A 6,439-nucleotide genomic window follows, 5' to 3' on the forward strand; every position below is an offset into this window, starting at 1 on the left:
CCTAAAGTCTCCATATAAATTATTAGCGTGACCAGATACCCCAGGGACTGAGACTGTACTAGCTCAGCAATAGTCTAGTGCTTATTGCAAATATATGAGAGGCTGTCTCAATCATCCTTATGTTCTCAGAGCCAAGTCATTGCCTTGGAGTCTCCGTGGCATGGAAGCCAGCCAGAATTATGTGGCCTGGCTGTACTTAGCAAGCACAGAAGTTAAAGCAGATCCTGAAAGGGAATGAAGCCCTGCCCCAGGGTGGTTCTGTAGTGCCTGCGTGGCTGCTCTCCCTTGCTTAACTTTACCTAGAGAATGGACATTTTAACACCACTCCACCCAGGCTCCAGAGACTGAATGCCAGAGGCACTGGGTATGTGCAGTATACTCCCTGGGTACCAGTAAGGAAGGAGGGTGCTTCCTATCTGATTGTCTTTACATAGTTCTTTGCCAGTCACTCTACACCATAAAATGAAATTGAGGTCTGTGCTTTTGCTTGCATCTTAAAACATGTAAAAAAGGGTTGAAAGGGCATTTTTTTAAGTAATGGCTCCAGGAGGATGCTGTTTGCTCTTTACATAAGAAATCCAGGCCCTGTCCAGCCTGGCAGGCTCTATGATTCTAGAACTGGTGACATGGCATCACAAAACCTACGGGAGAAAGTTAAGACTGTACAAGGAGAAAATCTGTTAAAAATCCTATAAAAAAATCCTATGATTTTGTTTGTATTGATGTTTGTTTAATGTCAGTGGCAAACTAACATAGTGGAGAAAGGAAGCATTTGTTAAAAATACAGCACCCTTGCCTTTTTAGGCAAGCAGTGGAAACCCGAACATGTATCCTTGGAAGACAATACAAATGTTCCAGCTCAGCCAGGGAAGTCTAGAGATGATCCTGAAACTAAGGGGTCGTACTGCCAAGATGCAGTGTGTATGAGAAATGAACAGGAAGGTCATGATTCACATGCCATTCCTGCTTAGCCTTAAACCCTCTTCCCTAGCATTAGGGTGAATTTATCTGATGGTGTCAGTTAATCACTCAGTTTATCTCCATGGAGCCAATGGGGCCTGCATCTTCAGTCTTCCCTGATGCAGAAACCATGCAAAACTACTAAACTGTAGTCGCAGCAGGTCAGTGAAAGATCTGGCACCTGAAACCCAGGTAAGGATTTCTAGTAATTGCAATGGGGTTGCACAGTATCTTTAACCAATATTTGAGAAAGGAGAAAAAAAACAACCCTTGGCTGAAATGCAAACAAAAGCAGTGGAGTAAGTTGTATTTGAGCCTCATCCCAGCCACATGCACCCTTTTAGATAAGATATAATCATGTGAATGAAGTTTGAGATTAAATGAGATTGCATAGACAGATTGTGAGTGCTTTCAATACAAGCTAATCATTTTTCCTGTGCAGTGGTAGTGTGAATTCAGGATTGGGAAGGCTGAGAGAGTGTTCACTGTTGGGACAGACACTTTCTAATACTTAAGCCCTTGCCAGCTTCTCAGTAGACGTTTTCTTAATAATGCATAATAGCAGATCCTGAAGGGGAGTCTGAGGTACTGCTGGAAAAGTGATTTTCTGCTGAAAAATTTGGCCTGTGGTAAAGGCGGGGGGGGGGTGTTTATAGCGAGGGAGGTCTCACTGCCATACAGGTTACAGGAGCATTGGGGATATAATGGCAGAGAAGCACAATCAGACCAGTGTTTTGATCCAAGACCTCTCACATGCAATGAGCTGAAATAATTATACTTAATACATAAGTCAAACTTCAGTTGTGTCTCTGGTACATTTCATCACATGAAATGACATTAGCACAGAACTAAATCATTAAAAATCAGAGGACATTAAATGAAAAATAAGTAGCAGAAAACATGACTTTCTTCTAAATTACTTGGCTGTAAAAACTGGGGTGAAAATATTGAGGTTTGCAATTATCAAAGCTTTCTTTGCAATTTTTGCAGCACTTTGTCAGCCACAAATATGCTTCCTTACATAAGACAGTAACTGTATTTCTTTATGGAGCTATCATTAAATGCATCAGAATGCCAAAAGAATATCAAAGCTTTGAATGCAAACTGTTAGTATTTTTTTTACTCCTTTTTATAAGTAGGAGAGTTCCCTTAGGTTATTTTTTTTTAAAAGCCAGCTGAAAGGTTAATATATTCTACAGTCACAGTCACAAACACACACATTAAAATTAAGATACTGAGAATTTACAGCCCTAAAATCTGCTTTGCTCTCATGCCCTTTGCTAAAATGTATATACGAAGCTGTTGGGAAAGGAAGCAGGGGAGGCCTGTGTTGGAATGCATTCAGCATATAGATGGCACCAAGCTTTCTCTTACCATCCTGGCTGAGCCTGGGTCTAGTAGTGAGAGGATCATCTATGGGAATATGCTCAAGATACCGGCTGCCAGATATCAAACATACTGAGAGCCTGGATAACAGTGATACTTGTGCACAATTGATTCAGATTGCTTTTCTGTTGCACTACCTACCTATTAGTTACTAACAAAATAGTGACTGCTGATAGAAATACCTGATCCCTATGCCAGTAATCTCACCACTAGAGCCACACAGGAGGAGAGTTCTTCAAAAAGATTATTATATACAGTGCACCTGAACCAAGTTCTCTGTGTTGTATAGAAACCCAACTACTGTGAATAAATCCTGAATCAGACAGGCATTACTTGTACAAAGAGCCTATCAAGGAGGCTAAGAATTCAGTGAAGTCTGATGCTTTTCACACAGTATATGCATCTACCTTATCTCAGGATATGTGCTGGTATGACTTCTATCTCTTCCTTTAACAAACTCCCTACTCAGTGCTGAAAATCGTGGCTACTCTACAGATTGACCTATGCATAGTTCCAGCCCAATTAAACCTGGAACTACCTCACTGCAGAGTAACCACTTGAACTGCCTTTTTTTTAAGTGTCAGTTCTCATCTGGAATATTTTAGGGGAGGATTAATCACTTCCCAGTTCTGCTGAACCTGAAACAAGACTTTCTGACTGAAAAGCACATAACTTAATTTTCCTGTGGCTGGATATAAAAACCACCAAGGAATCATGCCATTGAGTAAGGATGTTTTAATTTGGTTGAGAGAGAGACTCAGTTTGGCACAAAGTCAGGGGGTAGTGGGAATATTTATACAAAACTAATACCAGCCAGTCATTTTTTCTATATCCTTTTTGCAGTTAGAATATTTTCACTTTGAACAAATGCTGATCCCTTCTCAAGGGCTTTGCTGTTATGAGATAAGTGAAGATCAGATAGTGACAGTCAGAGAGTCCTGTGTTTACAATGGCCTGGCTTTTGGCAAGAGAAATGCACGTGATGTCACAAATTCAGTACTAGGTGAGAGAAGATATGTGGTTATAAAAGCCAGTATGGAAAAAGGTAGCATTATGTTAGCTCTACAGTGCAGCTGAGAGATGAGATTTCAGCCTAGGTGGAAATCCCAAGCTAGCTTTGATCTGAGTTAGCAGTGACACTGTGTCAACATAAGTTTGTGCAGCCCACACTGACAACTATCTAGGATCATGACTACTTACCCAGCAGCTGGAACTTAATGCTTTGGCCTCCATGCCATTAATTCCCAAATTAGATAAATCAGTGTTAGATCAGGTGTTCCCTGCATGTGCTGAAATTGTACCTTTTGATTGCAGTATAGAGATGCTCTGTATTTGCTTCTCAGTGGAGGATACATAATCCCTTTTGTCTCTGGAAATGAATTAAGAACTAAATTTATCTGCATAGTCTTCTGGTTCATGCTAAAACTTCATGTGCTCAACTCCCTCCAGGGCAGTAGTTCTCAACTCAAGGCACCCCTCAGAAAATGCCAGCTCTGTTTTCCTGTTTTTTGTCTGCAGAAAAATAATAGAACAATTCATCTGTTGCAGAAATCTCAGATCACAACAGCTCAGAATGTTTTTAACACTATGAATTTTGTTATGAAATTTCTGGGTTTATTTTGTTAATCGTGTTTGCACATGAAACCATGCTAACATTGCCTGGCATCCCATGTCATCTTTGAAAGGCTCTCAAGGCATTCCAGGGTGTCACAACTTTTAGAGCATATTGAAAGACGAATAAACATGACAAGCATTGCATCACTGGAACAGTCTGTCATTGCTGCCTGCTGAACCTCAGAGGAGGACTACTGCTGAAGTGCTAATTTGCCCTTACACAGTTATTGTGCATTGCAGATTTGTAAGATGGTGCATTCATCATCACCAAACAGTCAAGAATCTCCAAAGAAGAGTTAAAAAGTAGGGCTGTGTTTGATTCAATTTGGCAGAGATTCAGCTCAATTCGGATTTGGATTTGAGGAGTATGTGGGAGAGCAGGGGTCATGTGGGGTCTGCAGAGGGGTTGGGGGAAAGGGCAAGGTCTGCAGGCAAGCCAACTCCCCCATCCCTCCTGCTCCTCCACCCACCCCAGCATACTTCCTCTGCTCCCAGCATTGGCAAGCACTGGTAAAACCAGCCCTGGGAGTGGCTTGTGGGATGGGGGTGTGGCAGGCTCAGGAGGGGGGCTGGCTGATCTGTGGGTGGGGGTTGTCCATTTGGTGGTAGAGGGAGGGGCTGGGCTAAATATAGCCCCGTGCTGGAGATGGAGGTAGGAAAAGTGCAACCCTAGGGCTAGGGCCAGTGGCTTTTTCAGTTGTGGGTCTGAGCTGGGAACTGAACAGAAGTTCAGTTAGATGGGACTTACCAGACCTGATCTAAGTTAAACTACCTCAGAGGTAGGGTTAACTTAGGGCTGGCCATTTTTAGACCAATGTAACTTTCCTAAACTTCTGTGCAGTTAGATCAACCTACCTATGGATCTGAAGTGCAGCTCCCAGCTGTAACTCAGAATGATTTCTGCAAAGTGTTCTGAGTTGCAGCATTACCCCACACCAAACAGAAGTTCACTGCTGGTTCCAGCCGGAAGGGGACTATAGCTGCGGGCTGGGATCCTGCAGCCAGGTTCCCATAGCGATGGCCAGGGCTCTCTGCCAGTGCTCCCTGTTTTCAGAATGGGGAGTGGGGGAAGGCAGAGGAGGGAGCTCCCCAGCTGGTGCTGAAGGGTGGGGTGGATGAATTGGAGCTGCCTCCTACCTGCCCCACCCTCAGGGTGGGTGTACTGGAGTCCCTCCCCCTGAGACTGGACTCCCTCCACTCCCTCTCCCCCCTCCTGTTCTGAAACCTTTGGCAAGCTGGGAGGCAGCACAGACACAAGTTACAAGAGATACTACATTTTGAAACATATAATGTGGGTCAGATTTTTACCAGATCAACCATTTTTTAAGCTGTCTGCAGCTGTGCAGTTGTGTTTGGTCACAGCTATAGACTGTAGAGCTGCGTGAAACAGCACCGTTTCATTTTGACTTCCATTTCATCATTTCAAAGGGACAGTGTTTTGTTTAACTGTTTCATTTTGTTTTGAAGCACTGTTCCATTTTGTTTAGTCAAAACTGTTTCGCAGTTTCGATGCATTTTGACGTTTTGCCCATAGGCTATAATGGGGAATCATGAAAATGCCAGTGACTTTGGCATTTCTTACCTGATTTGATGCAAATTGCAGGGATGGTAGCCCCTTCTGAGGGCATGGAACCTGCCAAATTTCAAGGAGATAGGTGCAGGGGTTTCTAGGAAACTGCACCTCAAACTATTCAAAGCAAAACTTGTATGCAGCGACAGCCTGCTGTCATTCTGTGCACAGATCTGGGGGCTTGCACCCCCCAGGAGGGCTGCAGGGCTGTGCTGAGGCCAGCGCCAGTACCAGCACCTAAGTCTGCCCAGCACAGCCCGTGACAAGCACCAGAAAGAACCCAGTGCTGGTGCTGGCCCCAGCCGGCAGCAGCAGCCTGTTGTAATCCTGCACGCAGATCTGGGGGCCCACACCCCCTGGGAGGGCTTCAGGGCTGTGCCAGACTTCTCCTGGGGGGTGTGGGCCCCTGGATCTGCACGTGGGATGACAGAATGCTGCCACTGCCAGCTGGGGCCAGTGGTATCACCAGGCTTCCTGGTGGTCAGCATGAGCTGCACCCAGTGCTAGTCCCAGCTAGCAGTGGCAGCCTGCTGTCATCCTGCATCATCCAGGGGCCTGCACTCCTTGGGAAGAGCTAGGGGAAGCAATCAGATAGCTGGGGGAAAGATCAGGAAGCAGAGAAATCCAACCAGGAACTGGGGTTCAATTATCCAGCTCCCAGTTCGATTCCTCAGCCTCCTGTTCGATTCCCCAGCTCTCTGATTGCTTCCCCCAGCTCTTCCTGGGGGGCATGGGACCTTGGATCTCCGCACTGGGTTTCAGCAGACTGCTGCTGCAGTCTCTGTAGCAGCCTGCTGAAACCCTGTGTGCAGATTGGGGGCTGTGCTCCCCAGGAAGAGCTGGCGAAATGATCAGAGAGCTGGGGAATTGAACAGGGAGCTAGAGGTCAGTATCAGAGCAGTCATCCCC

This window comes from Crocodylus porosus, unplaced genomic scaffold (genome assembly GCF_001723895.1).
Source record: "Crocodylus porosus isolate Cpor-Errol unplaced genomic scaffold, CroPor_comp1, whole genome shotgun sequence".
NCBI classification, from domain to species: domain Eukaryota; kingdom Metazoa; phylum Chordata; order Crocodylia; family Crocodylidae; genus Crocodylus; species Crocodylus porosus.